General features: G+C 35.8%; 1 protein-coding gene and 1 pseudogene across 1 annotated transcript in view; one reads left to right on the forward strand and one right to left on the reverse strand.

Moving 5' to 3' along the window:
• Nucleotides 1-19,031, reverse strand: part of CSRNP3 (cysteine and serine rich nuclear protein 3) — a 198,911-nt gene that overhangs the window by 95,534 nt on the left and 84,346 nt on the right. The window lies entirely within an intron of this gene.
• LOC145542499 (small ribosomal subunit protein eS4, X isoform-like) lies at nt 7,249-8,039 on the forward strand (annotated as a pseudogene).

The raw sequence follows: 19,031 nt of genomic DNA on the forward strand, positions 1-19,031 counted from the left end.
AAGAAAAAGCTGTTTCGCACCTTTTGCTTTCTAAAAGTACTTTTGTACAAATGTTATTAAAGAACCTTGCTGAACTGAATGATTTGACAGTATGTTTTAACCTTTAGATTGCTGGTGTTTCTTTTTCTTGGTTGTTTTCTAAAGGATAAGTCACTGTTTCCCTCAAAATCACCTCAATGAAAATCTCAGTCACTAATAGATACGATATATGAATAAAAATAGAGATGTTCTAATTACTTTTAATAAAGTAGATGAGTGTCTTTTATTGATGTATATAAGTGAGGTAGATGATTAATTTATCTTCTCAAAAGATGACACATTCCTAGAACAGCTGACTTAAAAGAACAATGAAGATTTCAATTTAAAGATCTAAAGGGCATGTGGTTCATATTAATTCTTAAAATCGCAGTAACTTATTTTAGACAGCTTACCTCAATAAAGCATATGGTTTACCTTATCTGATTTCAGTGTTAACAAGTAGTTTCAAAGCTGACTACTCAACATTTATAGTAATTTTTCTCCTATGTAAATATTGAATTAATACACATACATATATATGCATAGGTATAGTCAGATTATCTTTCCAAAATATATTTTTAAATAATTACCTAAAATTATTTCTCAAAATTTGAAAATGGATAAGTGGATTTCCAAATGAAAAAGCTATTTAATAATTGGAAGTTGATGAAAAAATAAACTTATCTCTTTAATAATCTAAATTGAATTGGTAATTGAAAGCTTGTTTCTTGTTAATCTCAGTGGAAATCTTAGGACAAATACATGCAATGTACAATGAAGAGCACAGAAGTAAAAGTCAGAAACATCATAAATAAAGATCAGAAAATAAATTTTTCTGTACAGGTAGATATATGGAACATTTTAATAATGCCTGTAAGTAATATAGTAATCCTAAAAATAGTAAATCTATATACCTGTTTAAACTTTTCATTAATGAGAAGGTATTTTTTGGAAATAATTATAACTTAAAATTTTTTTGTGTCAGCTAAAATTTTAAAAAATAATATAAAGCTAGAATAGGCATGTGTGGCTAAACAGCCAGTCTCTAAATACGATGATTTAACATCATTCTTTATAATATTTTTCATAGTGTTAACATTGATTTAGGATGTTTCATGACTTAAATAAATGCCTTTTCATAGATTTTTCTTAACCTTGAAAAAATATTCAGATATGTTTCAAATGCCACCATTTTAATGCATTTGTTCCAAAATGCTCATGTTCATTTTCCCCTGCATACAAGAGACGCGCTAAAGCTAGAAAACCTTGGGGCATTAAAAGAAAAAGGAAAACAGGGGTTTCTGGCTTATAGTGTAATTCTGGGTTCTTAAAGATATGCATATTCTAGCTAATATCTTTGATGATGTCATCATGTTAATGTACAAGGAAATAAACAAAAGGCAGCCATTTTTCTGTTACTGCATCACTTCAAAAACAGTGAAATAAAATGGTCGCCAAATGGAAAAAAAGAATCAGCAGAAAACAAAGTTACTTTCAAATTCTTGGGAGAGGGAGGGGCAAAGGTTGTGAAATTAGAAGTAAAAATCCATATATATATATTTTGTGTGAATATATGTAAAGAAATAATTTATAATAAGAGAGAACTATAAATAAATACAAGGGATATAGAAATAGCTAGCAATTTAAACAAATTACCAGTAAAATAATATCTCCAATGGAAAGACTATAGTCTGTAAACAGTGTATTAAATGTAAAAGCTTATTAAATTCATTAATGTTGAAAAAGGTATTTAAAGATGGACAACAGAGTTGGAAAGATCTAGAAAAAAACAAAATGATCATGAAACAGTAATAAACTTCCCAGGTCTACTATTGTCTTAAATGAGCTTGGTGAATTATTCTATCATCTTATGCCTTATTTGTCAAGTCTGCAAAACAGGAACAGAAAAATCTTTGGAAAACATGTCATGGAAATAAATAGCAATATTTTTATACTTCAATTCTCTAAATAAGTTTTAACTAAGCATTGTCAACTAATATTAGTAAAGTAAGGAGAAACGATGTAAAATTCTAATGAGTAATTAAGAGAATTTTTAAAGGCATTATCTTAATAGCAGAGACAAACAGTTCTAGTAAGTAGATAGGACTTTCTGAAACAAGTGGTGATTTCTCCCTAATACCTGCAGAAAATAAACTAGAAATGAATTTAGTAAGTAATTTGAAATGAATCTCAAAATTGCCTCAGGATTAGAACAAATTACAAAATATACCCATCCTTCCAATCAAAATTCTGTAACTTGGTCAGGGACATAACAAGAGAATTGCAGGAGAGTTTCTGATTCTCACACAATGAACAGCAATGCTTCTGCTTGTATAACAGGTTCACCAGCCAAGAGTTCTTTACATTTGAAATTATGAGAGAAACACAAGATCACAGTTTAAAGAAGGAAATTCCATCCAAGATTAAAAGAAAATTTTAATTTGCTTTGTATATGAAAAGCTGTGAATTCAAAAAAGATATGTCAATTCTTATTATTGACTCTTACTAGCTTGATTTTTCTCTAATGACAAAGAGGCATAATAGAATCATTTTGTTTGCCCCTCTTTTCTACAAAATAACTAAAGCTTGTCAGAAGTAATCCAGAATGTTTACTATCCAATTCATTCAGGAGCTTGGATATAGACATGCCAAGTGAATGGTCCCTTGAAAATTCTACTGCATGAAGGAAGATGAAGATTATCAGATACCACCACCTGCATTAACTGCTGCTGCTACTGCTAAGTCGCTTTAGTCGTGTCCGACTCTGTGCGACCCCATAGACGGCAGCCCACCAGGCTCCGCCGTCCCTGGGATTCTCCAGGCAAGGATCCTGCATTAACTAGAACTGTATTAATTGGCATGTACGCACACACACACACATATATATGTGTGTGTGTATATATATATATATATATATATATATATATACTGGCATGTACCAGTACCTCATGTTAGATGAGCCTTTGATAAGGCCAGATTTTCAAGTTACCTTCACCCTTCTTTACAGTACATTCAGAGAAGTCAATAAATTGGCCACGTCAATGTCAAAATCCAGGACTAACTCAATTCAATTCAACAAACATTTGAGTGTTTACTGTGTACCAAGCTTGAGAGAGTTTCTAGGGTTATAAAAATGAAATATACACTGTACCCAAGAAGATTATAATCTATCTAGCTAAAAAATAAAAGTTGCTTAGCAAGTTATGGGAGGGGTAGTACAGTAGAAATATGTTTTCCAAAGTTTGACTATTTTATTGACTTAACATGTATTTAGGTACAATGAGTATAATTTCTTTTCAATATTGTTTCATAAAATCAGAAAATCATTTACCAAATGTCATACCTAGATGTCTATATCTATATATATAACATGTAATAGCTACATATTCCTATGGTATCCTTCTCATCAAGAGGTTGAATTTAATTTCCCTTGCCTTCATTCTAAGTTAGCCTTAATGATTTGCTTAACTAATAGAGGCTGCGTAAGTGATGTTTTGGAGATTCCAAGGTTAGGTCCTAAGAAACTTTAAAGCTTCCACTTCAGCCTCTTGGAGTCTCTTGAGTCTTCCAGGAGCCTTGAGTTGCCATGTGAGAGGAATAACTACACTAAGACTGTCATGGTGAAGCCATATTTTAGCACTCTGATCAAATGATCTGAACTGAGTCCAGGATTCTGGCCATTCCTGATGCCTAATCCGTATGTAAAGCCTCATGGACCCTCCAAATCTACCTATCCACCAAACGTGTATCATGAAGTTACCCTAGTTGTCACTATGGGGCAAGAATCACTGAGCTGAGTTTTTCTCAAATTCTTGTCCTAAATAATTCATAAGATGTAATAAAATGGTTGCTGTTTTAGGCACTAAGTGTTGTGGTAGTTACTCGGATATTGATAACTAGAACCTATTTACATGTGTAGGACAGAGACAACATAATAGACATAAAAGTACAAGAAAGGGTAGTCTAATATATATACATATATGTACACACACACATATACACATACACGTTTCCCAGGGAGTGCTAGTGGTAAAGAATCCACCTACAATGCAGGAAACATAAGAGACAGGAGTTCGATCCCTGGGTTGGGAAGAGCCCCTGAAGGAGGACATGATAAAGCATTCCATTATTCTTGCATGGAGAATCCCCTGGATAGAGGAGCCTCGTGGGCTACAGTCCATAGGGTTACAAAGAGTTGGACACGACTGAAGCGAATTAGTACACAAACATTCAGTGAAATGGATGAATTTAATGGATTCATTAGAAGAAAATACAACCTAGGAGGGTGGAGAGAAAAGCGAAAAAAAAAAAAAAAATCAGTGCATGTCCATGAGCTCTGAGTAAGCACATGAGGACTGAGTTATCTAAGAAGATTGGATTGCAGCAGTGGGATATCTGAACTAACAGAGAAGAGAGTGCTTCACTAGCCGGAAGAAAAGGGAATTCCCAGTAATGGTACTCTGGGAAAAACCCAGAAACAGGGGCAATAGCTTTACTATAATGAGAGGAACTTTGAGGAAGCTTGGGTGGCAGGAGATTTAGGCATGTGCTGGGAGGTTAAAGGAGAGAAAAGGAAGTCTGGTGCCCCTTCTTGGAGTGGGATGAAGCTTGAAGTGCAGAGATTTTTGCAACATAGGAGACACTGGGAAGTGACCAAGGCATAGAAAAGGAGGTATGGTCAAAGTAATGAATAAGGAAAGCAATGTTGGCAGGAGAGAAGCAAGGCAGCAGGGAGTCTGAGGAAGAGGAGATATGAAGAAATGATGAAACCCTGGCAACTGAGGAATGAGAAAGGAATTCATCAAAAAGAAAGAAGGAATTTTAAATTGGTTGGATAAGCCAAGCTCTCTGATTTATTGTGTTAAATTCAGCAGTTCTGTAATTTAGTTACCAATTGTATATGAACAATATAGAGCATCTAACTAACTTTGTTAGATTTAGTAATTTCATGGGTAGTTTGATTTGTATTGGCCTCAGTTTGTCTACTTTCAAATATTGTGAAAATTGGTTTACATCAAATTTTGTTAACGTTGTGTTTGGGAGCTTACAAAAGACTATAAAACAACAGGATCTTCCTTAAATAGAGTACATAGAGGAGACCACTTATATTTTTCTGCTATTTGATTCCTAAGTTGGGAAAAGAAAATTATGTCTTAATTTTACAAAGATTAAAAGGTAGATACTTTTGGATAATGCAAACTAAGACGAAGTATGCTCCTCCACACCCCCGAAACCTCACACCATTACCTATCAAAGTATACAAGTCTACTAGAGCTTTATTTTTCTGATTCTTCATTCTATTTGGATACTAGACTACCAAAGTAGCAGATGTTAGGTTAAGCAGCCAGTGAACAGCCATGCAGAATGATGCAGGTTAAATGGTAGGTATTACTATAATTGTTGCTGCTGCATATACAATATGTACATAAATCATCCGAACACAGCTGCAAAGAAGTCTTTATGCAAAGTGACCCAGAGAAGAAAGTATCCAGGTTTCCCCCTGCCCTTCATCCTCTTTATCAGCACAAAGGCATTAGAAAACAGCATTTATCCAAAGAAAGGAGTAAATGAAGCAAACCTCCTCTCTGAGAACACAAAGGATACATTTATTTCTTAGTGACCATCAGCTTTGATTATAAAGATTTCTTTTTATGCTGAATTAGATGTCTAACATGGACCAAAAATATGGAGCCAAACAGCACATGCAAAAGCAAACAGGAACTGAGCAGGTAAAAAAAGAAAAAAGAAAAAAATAATAATTTAATAGGACCAGTGGCTTTTCCATGTCAATGGGAAGGTTAAATCATAACTAAAAGAACTATCAGTGGTAAAGAATCTGCCTGCCAATACAAGGAGACACAGGACATGGGGGTTCAATCCCTGGGTCAGAAAGATCCCCTGGAGAAGGAAATGGCAACCCACTCCAGTATTCTTGCCTGGGAAATCCCATGGACAGAGGAGCCTGGCGGGCTGCAGTGTGTAGGGTCTTAAAGTCAGACATGACCAAGTGACTAAGCATGCACACAAAAGAGCTATGACACTGCTTTGGGGTTCAAGACACAGGAAGGAGTTTGTTATATTTTACTTCACTAACACAAGTCTATAGGTACTTGACTAGAGTGAATCTACTCTGATTTATATGAGACATACAGAAATAGTTTTAGCATATTATTTACCTGAGTTCATTCATTCATTCACATATTCATTTTACATTCACTGATTACTATATGCTCAGAATCTGATTCAGGGCTCCGACAGGTTAAAGAGATGAATAAGTCACAGGCAGCAAGCTAAATGGTTTTCCATCTAGAGGGAGGGAACTATATAAAGAAATAGATACAACATAATGGGATACATTCTCTATTGAAAAATGTATAAGAACATAAAGACAGAAGTGAAGAAGCTGTATCAAGTACTTAACTAAGACTAACGTGTTTTATTTTACACATATAAATTGACTCATATAACAATTGCAACAAGCCTATGAGGTAAGTTACATTTACCGTCTCCATTTCATTGATGAGAAAACTAAGGAATAGGCTAGTTAAGTGACTTTGCCAAGGTGACAGAGTCAGTATCCAAACCTAGATAGTATAACTTTAATGCAGTGTGTCTCTACTGCTATCATGTTACTTGAGATAGTCACAGTGGGCTTCATAGAGGAGGTGATATGGAACATGAATCTTAAGGGATGAGTAAGAGTTCTTCTGTGGAAAAGGAGAAGAGTATTCTAGGCAGAAAAGCTAAAATATATACAGAGTCTGAGACATGACTAATGTATATGTGGAAGAAACTAAAAACTTTACTGTGAAAATGGTAAGTTTATTTGATCTTGATATGGGATTGTGCATTTGTAATGCTGGCTTATTTGGCATTCAAGTAAAAATCAGTTTGTACTTATAGGGGATGTAAAAATTGCTTGACTACATCTGTGTTTTGTTATTAGATGACTCCCGGAGAATGAATTGGAGAGAGGGTCTGGAAAAAAGAGACACCAAATGAGACAGTTGAAATATCCAATAGGAAAAGATTACAAAGCTCTGAATGAAGACAGTAGCAGCCCTAGTTATGGAAAGGAAAGATATTAAGGAAGTAAGTCAGCAGATACTTAGGTGGGAATGAGGGGGAACCCTGAATCCAGGATTTTTAATTTGGGGGACAGCATGGATGATGATATCAGTAACCAATGTTAGAAATACAAGAGGAATTCTTTTCATGCCTAGGACAGCCATGACTTGTGGTCCCAAGAAGCATCTGAAACGTGTAGCAGCTCCAGAGCATGGCATGCTGGATATACTGACTGGTGTGTTTGCTCCTCATTCATCTACCAGTCCCCATAAGCTGAGGGAATGTTTCCCCCAAATCATTTTCCTAAGGAACAGGCTTAAGTATGCTCCAACAAGGGATGAAGTAGAGAAGATCTGCATACAGAATTTCATTAAGACTGATGGCAAGGTCCACACTGATACAACCTACCCTGCTGATTTTATGGATGTCATCAGCACTGACAAGACTGGAGAGAATTTTCCTCTAATCTATGATATCAAGGATTGCTTTGCTCTTCATCATATTACACCTGAGGAGGCCAAGTATCAGTTGTAGAAAGTAAGACAGATCTTCATGGGCACAAAAGGAATCGCTCATCTGGTGACCCATGATGCTCACACCATCTGCTACCCCGAATTCCTCACCAAGGTGAATGACATCATTCAAATTGATTTGAAGACTGGAAATATTACTGATTTCATCAAATTTAACACTGGTAACCTGTGCATGGTGACTGGAGGTGCCAACTTGGGAAGAGTTGCTATGATCACCAACAGGGAGAGACATCCTGGTTCTTTTGATGTAGCTCATGTAAAAGATACTAATGGCAACAGCTTTGCCATCCAGCTCTCCAACAATTTTGTTATTGGCACAGGCAACAGACCATGGATCTCTCTTCCTCGTGAAAGGGTATCTGCCTCAGCATTCCTGAGGAGAGAAACAAGAGATTGGCAGCCAAACAGAGCAGTGTATAAAATGGTCTCTAGGTGACATGACTGGCAAAGTTTTTGTACTTAATTAAAGATATGGAGCCCCTCAGTGGTAAACATTGAATGCCTAAAATGCACCCAGAAAAAGTACAAGGCCCTAAGAACACAACGATTCCATCCTGAGTGTTCAGTGCCTGGCAGAGGAGTTCGCAAACAAAATCAATTGTCCGGATATACATTTCTCTCCATTCTCTTGGTGGCCTGATTAAAGATAAAGAAAGTACAATCAACTTCACAATCAAACTTCAAATCTGGAATACCACTAATTGAACTTAACTGTGATACTCATATAAGGAAACTATATAAAATTGTTCTATGCAGATTAATATCATGGTCCAGATCACAAAATCTACCTCCATGCTTTATATTAATCATACAACATGAAGACATACAAAAACTAAATTAGATTTCTCCTTTAGGCAGGTGCTTTAATGAGCTTAATCCCAAGGCTTGCTATTAATGCTAGTGACTGACTTCTTTGAAATGAGGAATGAATTTTCTTTCCTGTTCATATAGTCAGCTTCCTGTTTAGTATTCATTATTCATATCTATTTTTATCAAAGAGCACTATTACATGAAACCATGATCCAAGCATGTTTGGCTCTAATTTTTAACTCTGGAGGGAAGGAAATTATACACCCTTATTGTACTGGTATATAGTTGACTTCCTTGGTGGCTCAGGCAGTAAAGAATCTGCCTACAATGCAGGAGACCTGGGTTCAATCCCTGGGTTGGGAAGATCCCCTGGAGAAGGGAATGGCAACTCACTCCAGTATTTTTGCCTGGAGAATTCCATGGACAAAGAAACCTGAGGAGTCCATGGGGTTGCAATGAGCTGGACACGACTGAGCAACTAAAACACTCACACACACACACGATTGTTATATACACATGTGATCGTAGTTTATATGTGTTCCTTTGTATTAGATGGTGGTGTTTTTTAATTCAGGTTGTCAGGCTAAAGAACCTTTCACATCTATCTCAATTTGGAACATCAACATGCCATTGAAGAAAAGCCATCAGTCTTGCAAATAAATAATAAAAAAGACTTTTGATCACAGTCTCATTTAAACTCTGTCTAGATATTCTAAGAATTTCTTACCTTGGATTAAGAATAGAAAGAACTGTAAATACATTTTATCTGAATACTGTGACTCCTGAGGGATTCCTGGGTGACTCCTGATAACTTTAGCTGACAACTGAGGATACCACAGCTATTGCTACTCTTTTGAAGCCAAAGCAAAATTTTAATCTTTGCCTCTTTAATTACTGATAGTTATCTACATGTATGGGAGAAGGCAATGGCACCCCACTCCAGTACTCTTGCCTGGAAAATCCCATGGACAGAGGAGCCTGGTAGGCTACAGTCCATGGGGTCGCTAGGAGTCGGACATGACTGAGCGACTTCACTTTCACTTTTCCCTTTCATGCACTGGAGAAGGAAATGACAACCCACTCCAGTATTCTTGCCTGGAGAATTCCAGGGACGGGGGAGCCTGGTGGGCTGCCATCTATGGGGTCGCACAGAGTCGGACACGACTGAAGCGACTTAGCAGCAGCAGCAGCATCTACATGTATGCTAAGTCACTTCAGCCGTGTTTAACTCTGCAACCCTATAGACGGTAGCCTGCCAGGCTCCTCTGTTCATGGGCTTCTCCAGGCAAAAATACTAGAGTGAGTTACCATGTCCACCTCCAGGCTATCTTCCCAACCCAGGGATCAAAACTGCATCACCTGCATTGGCAGGTGGATTCTTTACACCTGAGCCACCTGGGAAGCGTGATAGTTATTGATTGTTGTTGCTGCTGTTATTCAGTCACTAAGTCATGTCCCACTTTTTGCAACCCTTTGGACAGTAGCCCACCAGGTTCTTCTGTCTATGGGATTTCCCAGGCAAAAATACTGGAGTGGGTTGCCATTTCCTTCTCCAGGGGATCTTCTTAGACCAGGGATTGAGCCTACATCTCCTACAGTAGCAGGTGGATTCTTTACCACAGAGTCACCTATGGTGGAAGCCCATATTTATCTATGAAACACGGAATTATGATGACTGAGACAAAATTGGGCGTTATATTACTACCATTTCCCTGCCATGCACAGTGAGGTGACTTTAACGTTGTCTACTGATGCTTATTACATTGTGTCTGTACAGTATCTCTTTGACCCAGGAAGCCTATGTCTACATTATTTTTATATATACTTATATATTAATATATTATATATATATAATATATATATTATATATTATATATATATTTATATATATACTTATATATTTTTATATATACTATTTTTATATATACTTCCATTTTATTTATTTATTTTTTCCCTTTGCTTTAATTTACTATATTTTATAGCCACCCTGAAACCAGGTGGAAGCAATAAATTTAAAACTTAACAAAGTACAAGATTAAGTATTACATATATGTAATTAATATTAATACCTAATTACTTATTACATATTTATCAATGTCATAGAATAGCATATAGCCATTAAAGTCAGCATTATGACTATATAAAAATATAAATGTTTAAAAGATAATAATTAGTGAAGAAATTTACCAGAAATATAAACAAACATGATTACGACTAAAATGTATAGAAGAAGACTGGTGAGGAATTAAAAGAATTTAGGGATTACGTGTGAGTTTAAAACAATATACACATTGCAAGTTCAGTGTTTTAAGCATAAGATAATTAGAAAAGTAGAATCAAAATCATAAAAAATAGTTATCTCTTGGACATCAAGTAATAGGTGATTTTGATTTTTGACTTTGGCTTTTTCTAAATTTTATAAGTGTTCTGTTTCCTATTACTGATACAATGAAAAATTAATAATATTATAATTTTTATATTGAAATTAATTATGTTAAATTAATTTAATGGTAGAAAAAGAATTTAAAATTAAGGCTATTGTTCAAACAATTTCAACTGCTGTGATTTTAAGCCTTCAGATATCAAGGAAATTGAACTCTGCCTCCACACTCCACCCTTAGGCCGGATTTGACACAATGCCATCTGGTCTACTAGGTTTTTTAAAGATGTGATTTTTTTTCATTGATGAACAGATCCCTTTTCAATATTTTCTTCAAGCAACTACACACTGTGTGTGCTGTTTTTCTAAATTCACCTTTGAGGTACTGCAAGAATGTTCACGTATCTACTCCCAGGCCTTCTTTCAGTGGCAGTGTACCAGAATGGGTGACTAGAGGTGGCACAATAAGGTCTCAGTGTGTAACCCTACTTCTGAATGAGCTGCTGAGCCTTACATTATTTTACATTATTTTACTTTCCTGGAGGAGATGATTGTTGTTTCACATACAGAAGAAGGTAAGGGCCCTAGAGTAAGAGATACATGTTTAAATTGGAAGATGTTGGGATTAAAAAAAAAATCTATAGCTGGGCATTATATAGTTCTAGTTGAAACTCAACAGCAGAAAAATTGGAAAGCCTAGGGTAAAAGCATCTAATTGGGAAAATATTAATGTATTCATACAAAATATTCCTTATGCATGAAAAAACAAATGCCCAGCCATTTACCTCTGGCTTTCTTGCTATCCCAGAGAGACATGATGCTAGAACTTATGAACCTAATATCCCATTGTCAGTTTTGTTACAGTTAATCATATACTGGAAAAGTATAACATAGTTGGGGAGTTTCCCAGGCAACAATTTGAGGGGCGACTTTGAATCCGCAATGACCCATAAATCTTTGGCGATAAATAGGAGAATCTGGAATAGAAAGCCCATTCTCAGTCCACAGGCCAGTATTAACTGAGAGATGGTCCTCTGCTTCCTTATACTCTCTTCTTTCCTTCATCAATCAACTCTTGCTCCCCCTTTAAGACTTAGCTCAAAATTGCCCTCCCTTTAAAACCTATCTCCATATCCCTTGCACATGGAGATAAAAGGCCATTCCTTTCTCTGCTTCATATGTCTTCATTTATTACTCTACTATCCACCTCACAACATCATACTGTAGTAATGTGTTTGCATTTCTAGAAAGATACCAATAAACTGAGATCTCAAAGATAAAGGCTCCACGTTATTCACATTTATATCTTTAGTGCCTCCCACAAGCCTTTCATGCTGGGGGATGCTCAATGCTGTTGAACAAGTTCTTGCAAAAGTGTTTCTAGAATATAGACATAAAATGTATACAAGATTTTAGATAGCTGTCTTTAGAATATTTGATAACACTGGTAACACACAGGTTGCTATTCAGAGGACAGAATTATTGTTTAAGACCAGCTTCCAGTTTGTGTTTTCTGAGTTTGTCTCAATAGAAAACAGATGAAAAGCTGGAAAGATTGTGCACACTTCCTGTCTCACCCATCACAACAGGATTATGAGAATTGGATCAGACAGGATATCTTGCAATTTCTCTCCTCCAGTAGCTGTCCCACAGCTGATAACACATGTTCAGCCTTGTTAAAAATTTCTCCAACTGATAAAACTTCTCGGGCCTTTTCCTCAAGTACCAATCATCATTGCTATCCCCTTTGCCAACAATTTTTCTCCCTTCCCTCCTTTTCTTCCAAACACAGAAGAAACATGCTTCAACTGTTGCTATGTCCAAGAGAGGGGCCTGTGACTGTGCTTGTACTTGTTTGCCTAATGTGATCTCTTGGAAGTCAGAGGTCAGTTTCTTTCAGAGCACAGACACTTTCACATCAAGAGGGATTCAGGCTTCGCTAATGGGCCTTAACAAACATGCCACATTTCAGATAGACACGTCTGCCAATATGCAAGCCATTTCAAGAACACTTTTTCTGTCAACAGAAGCTCTCTGTCAATTCATGACATGTGTTAAATGAAAATATGTTAGATAGACCAAAATGTCCACACAGTAACAGTACATACAGAAGAGCTTTGTATTTATATTCGTCCAGCATTAAGTTCACAAGACTCTAACGGTCATTAACATAAGAAATATTTATTGAGACATTGACTGATGATGAGAACCCCCTCCCCCATCAAACCTACCGCAGAGGGACCAGAAGGAAAAAGGGTTTACAAAGTAGAAATTTCTTACTTCGTTTTTGTTTATTGCAACTGTCTATTCTTTCCTCTTGAGGCAAGGGACATACTGTGTTGTGGAAAATAGTAAGATTTCAGTTTAGTTGTAGAGAATTTCGTAAGACAAAAGAGATTATAAGGTGAACTGTACTGCAACAATTTTGTAAACATTGCTGTTAAATTTATAGAAAAAAATACAATTTTATAATATTTGCAGAGAGAATAAAACCCAAAGGTTTCAGTGAATATATTGCCAAAATTGAAATGACTTTTTACTGAATATCAAGAGCACAGAATAAACAGAAATATCATTACTAAATTGTAAAAGTAAGAAATCATTCTTGGAGAGGAAGAAAAAATATTTCAACCATTCTCCCTTTCTGAGTCCAATTTCATATGGCCTTTTGAGGGTGTTGTGCTGAGTAACTTGAATTTATTCAACCTTTTGATGGACTTAAATTTTCTCCTGAGATGTTTTAAACATTTCTTTCATCCTTAAGTAGCCATGCAAGAAAGAGGCACCACTGTAACTTTATCCCATTTTACTGATGGGAAAAGTAAGGGATAAATATTTCAAGGGCCCATTTTCTTAGTTTAGACCAATGCTCTTTTCAGTCAAGCACTCCAGCTTTTTATTATTTAACTACATAAATGTATTTGACAAGCAATAGTTCTTGGTAACTAATATAAGAAATTAAAGTCTTTCTTTTTGTATGTTAGATAAATGGATAGTGTTTAAAGGGATGCTTCCTGTTCCTAAATGCACTGTATGAAAGTGGACAGCTATAACCAAATATAAAAATAATAGCATTTTTTGCTTCTCAAAACTTTAAGCTTCAGTGAGCCAAATCATATCATAGACACCAGTGAAACAGTTTAGAGATTGAAGACAAATCACGAATGGAATAGATCTGCAAGCCAAGCACATAACGGGAAAATGTCTGGTTCGCCATACGGACCTGAATTTCATATCTGATAAGTAGTTAGCCAAATTATACACAGACATTTTGAGCTTTGCTTTTAGATAGGACTTTATCACCTGATTACTGTGTTGCTTTTCTTCTTGTCAAAAACAGAGTGATTTGAATAACTCAAGCTCAGCTGGGGAGCCAGGCTTCTGGTTGTTTGGGTGGATACTGTCACTGGAGATGGGAAGGTTGTGGGGCATGAATGGAATCATTTGGTGAGAAGTACATGGCTTTAGGTTAGATAGAAAAGACAGTAGAGAGCTTGGGTTGGCTATGGAATAACTTGATAAATGAAGATGCAGGAAAAGAGATGGGCACATAAGGATTATTCACATGTGTTATGAAAACTATGTTTGAAATGAGTGCTATAAAGGGCTCAAACTACCTTATTTTCTTATTTCAGAGACCTGTACCTTGGGGCATTTTCAAAAAATCTTTATAGAAGTCACTAAGCAACTTCTTCTGTCCCTAGGAGTATAGCTATAATATTTTAAATTGATATTCCTGTTAAAAATGTATTTTTCGGGATGAAATCCATTGATTCCATCATTTAACAAGGAAGAAATTTCCAGATAATAGTCTGTGAGCTCTCTAAGACAAGAAATAGGACTTAACTATAACATTATAACCTTTTGTCCCTGGAACAGGATGAATTAAAAATGATATTGGTTTTGAAACGTATCACAGAGAGTAATTCCATAATATGGGATAAATAGGAGACTAGAAAGATGACTTAAAATGCAAATATAATATTTTTCTGATTTGTTCTTATAGATCTCTTAACTTAGCTATATTCCCTTAAATTCTAATGTGTCAAAGCTAAATGGTGACAATAGAACCTGATTTTGTTCGTTAGTATAACTATTAGTCCTATTATACATTCTTTTTCTTTACTTGTGAATAACTGGGACTCCTTTCAAAGAATAGTCTGCTAATAAATTATGTTTCATTCATTTTTTTTTAAAAAAGTGTCAGCTTCCCAACATTTACCTTGGTTTAATGCATTTAAATGTTGTTCAGTTAGAAAGCCTAAAATAAGATACTTAATAAAAAGTATGTTCACCTGACAATCATATCCTATTTCTCCTAGTCTTTATCTATACTGAGTTTGATACCATTTAAAACAAGTGATCTTAAAGGTGCACCTCTATCAGTAGAGATCAACAGTTAACAGAATATTTTTATTGCTGTTTCTGTCATCTTTATGCACTGTTTTGTTTTGGGTTTTTTTTTTTTTTTTTCTGGTACCAGAGTGATCTTTTGAGGAAAATGGCAAAGATCCAAAAATTTGTATTTTTTGAAAACCAATGCAGTTGGAAATAAGAAATGAAAACTCCCATATTTGAAATCTCATATCCCAAATGAATTGATTAACATGCAAAAGGTTTTGATTTTTTCTTTATACATGCCCCCTCTCTCTCTTGCTCTGCCTCCTATCCCCAAAGCTTCTGATATATCATTTTACTGTACGCTTGTCCTGTACTTTAGATCTGTTACACAAGTGTCTAGTTTAGAGGCAGCAGCCTGTGAGTGTGAAAATGTGCCTAGTTACTATTATGTTGCATGTATAGATATGTTTCTCTGTCATTGGGCACTATAATGCTATCATCAGTAATTCAGAGTATTATTTTCAGCAATCTATGTCTTACTAGATGATTAATAATAAGGATGATCATGCCGAGAAGAGTATCATCATATGTTGCCACATGTATAGCTCCCTTTGGAGATTGGAAAAATTTATTGGGGGGCTAAAGAAGATTAGATAACTGAATGCTTGCAAAATCAATCTTCACATTCACAATGGATTAATAGGTAAAGTCACTAACATTTCCACATACGTGCTGTCACTTTTTTAAAAATTTGGTGCTTACTTATATTTACTTATTTATTTGTTGTCTTATAATTGACACATAACATTGTATATGTTTAAAGTGTACAACATGATGGCTGGATATATTTATATATTGCCATATGATTACCACTGTCACGCTGTTACTTTTTAAGTAAACAAGAGAGAGCTGATTGGGGTGAGTTTATGTATATTTATGTAAATATTCTTGTATGTGTATGTGAGCAAGTATATTTAAGTCATGATAAACATAAACCTTAAGCTAATCACTGTTCTTATGATTTCAGATGACTCTTCATTAGCAATTACAAACTTAATTTGTAATTAAAGCCCAGGTCTGGGCTGGCAGTGTATTCGTATGAGTAGGTATAAGACAGTAGAAACTGTGACAGTGGCAGTGAATGAGTAGTATATACCCAAGGGTGTTAGAATTCAAACTCTTAAAACCTAACATGCTGGCCAAATAAAATAACTAAGAGTTGCCATATATTCTACTTTATAATAATCTTCCCCCTTAACTTTTCAACTCTCCTATGGTTTCTATTTTTCTTTTACATTGTTAGTAGCTTTTTAAAAATCTGTGCTGACGCCTTATATTTGTATAGTATTTATTTTTAAAGCCCTTTAGAGATATACAATACTATTCAGGCTGAAAGAAAAGGGAAAACGGGCCAATTTTAATAAGAACATTAACTCTCTCTGACTACATTGACTCCATTTAGTGAACTGGAAATTAACTGAGTAAGAAGCCAGCTTCCATTATCTTTACACCTCTAAACATAACATCAAACTTTAATAAATGTGGGCTCAGATAGTAAGAGAATTAAATGCAAGGCCCTAAGGGCAGAGGTTTCTAGGAATGTGCTTATAATAGAGTTTCACCTGGGATTCAATTAAATATTTAGTGAGAGTGGCTGAAAGAAAGGTGGTGTGCTGAAAGCTGTGTGGGAGACAGAGATGAATACGACACAGTTTTTGTCCTCTAGAATGTCATGATCGATGGCAGCTAACACATTTCACCTCAAGTGTGGGATGTATGTGGTGGTGAGGGGAGCTCCCTCCCCTTTCTCCTCCAGCTCCTACAAAACTGTTTATATTTGTACAATCCTATCACGCTTTCCCTGTTTCGTAGGACGAAGCATCTTTTTTCCTTTTATTGGCCATGTGCCCTTGATCCCATATTCTCCCTCTCTCTTCCTAGGAATTGTGCTATAAATCAGTGGTCAACAAGTTTTTTCTGTGTTAGACCAGATAATAAATATTTTAGGCTTTTTTAAGACATATGGTGGTCTTTGTTGCAACAATTCAACCCTGTTGTTGAAATGCTAATGCTACTATAGACAATATGTAGATAAATCAATGTGTCTGTGTTCCAATAAAATTTTACATATGGACACTGAAATTTGGAATTTTTATGAGTTATGAAATGTTATTTTTCTTTTTTCCAATTATTAAAAAATGTTAGAACATTCTATGAGCAAATACAGTAAGTAGCAGGTCAAACTTGACCCTCAACCATAGTTTGCTGACCTCTGCTATGAATAATGGCCATTCTTCCATATCTTCAACCATTCCTTTTCTACTTTCTTCCTTTTAGCCTACAATCACACTAAGGAGAATATAAAAATTATTTAGCAATGACTCTGGATACTGACCGATGACTCTAGATTCTGACCAATCAGAATAGGTAAATCTGCCTCTCATATCTAATAGGAGCCATAAGCAACTAGTGAGTAATTTTGATGTGTTTAGGACAAATACCAACACACCTCATTTCATTTGAAAAATGAAACAAAGCAAATTTTGCACTGCCATCTTATATTGGCCTACTCTCTTTACACCCAATATTTTAGAAAATTATTGTAATTTATCCATCTCTCTTCTATTCTTAAATAAGGCATCTGTTTCCATCATTCCTTTAAAACTGGCCTTTCCAGATGAAACTTTCTCTTTTTAATTTTTCAGCCCTTTTTATGTGTTCAATTTCTGTCACTTGCATTAAATCCCCCTAGGCATTTTCTACTTTTCCAACTTCTGATTCTTGGTTGCCATGGCACGTTCCTCTTTATCCAGCCCTCTTTTCTGCAACCATTCCCAACTGGTATTCCCCAGCATTCTCTACCCACTTCTCCCTGTTTCCTGTTCTTGCTTTGGCAGTCTGATCCATTCTCAGGGTTTCATTTTCACTTTTATGCAGATGACCTCTATGTCTACATTTCTGACTTCGACCTGTCTTTAGACTTCAGACTCATTTCATCACTTGGATTTCCCTGAAGTGTCTCCAAAGTCACTGTGTCAGACAACGAACCTGTAGACATTCCCACCAGACATGCTTCTCTCTCACATTCCATATCTTAGTCCAGCAACGCCACCACTTTTGCTAAAGCCAAGAAACTTAGAATCATTCTCAATGCTTTCCTGCCCTTACACCTAATTCCACTTAATTAAGCACTGACTTCTCCATCACATGTTTCTTAATTCTGCCCCTCTAGACACATCCCAGCTATGGCTGTCTTTGCCCAGGCTTTCTCACTGAGCTGGACCACTGTGCTGGTCTAGTCCCTGCTCTCCCTTTTTATACCTGCCATCAGGTGGGCCATCTCAAACACAATACAATCAAGGAAACCACCCTCTCCACTAACCTCCTGAGTGCCTCACTATCAGGATACTTAGCATGGCCCCAAGACCCTCCACCATATAGATTCTGCTTCCTGCCTCAGTCTTCCTTTCTATCAAATCCTATATGTTTTATTTCCATCCCACTAATAGGGGGATGGAAAAAAACTAATAAAAAATAATAACACACACATATATATAGTGCCCTATTATATAATGCAATCCTATACCTCCATGTCTTTGAACATGTTATTCCTATCAAAAATATCTCCTCTTTTCTCCTCTGCCTAGTCCTACTTATTTATTCAGCCTCTGAATTCATATGACTGCTCTAAGAGCCTTTCCTCATTGTTTCCATTTTATTTTTCAGTTTCTATTGAAAGTATGACTTCTCTTTTCTCTAACTATCTCAGTTTCACTATTACCAAACAAGTAAAGTATGGATAGCAATTGTCATCCCAGCTCCTACTCCAGTAACTGGTAAACAGGTCTAGGTGAAGACTACTTGGCAAGGCACAGGATTTA

The sequence above is a fragment of the Giraffa tippelskirchi genome, chromosome 3, assembly GCF_054371585.1.
Source record: "Giraffa tippelskirchi isolate mGirTip1 chromosome 3, T2T-mGirTip1v1.2.pri, whole genome shotgun sequence".
Classification (NCBI taxonomy): Eukaryota; Metazoa; Chordata; class Mammalia; order Artiodactyla; family Giraffidae; genus Giraffa; species Giraffa tippelskirchi.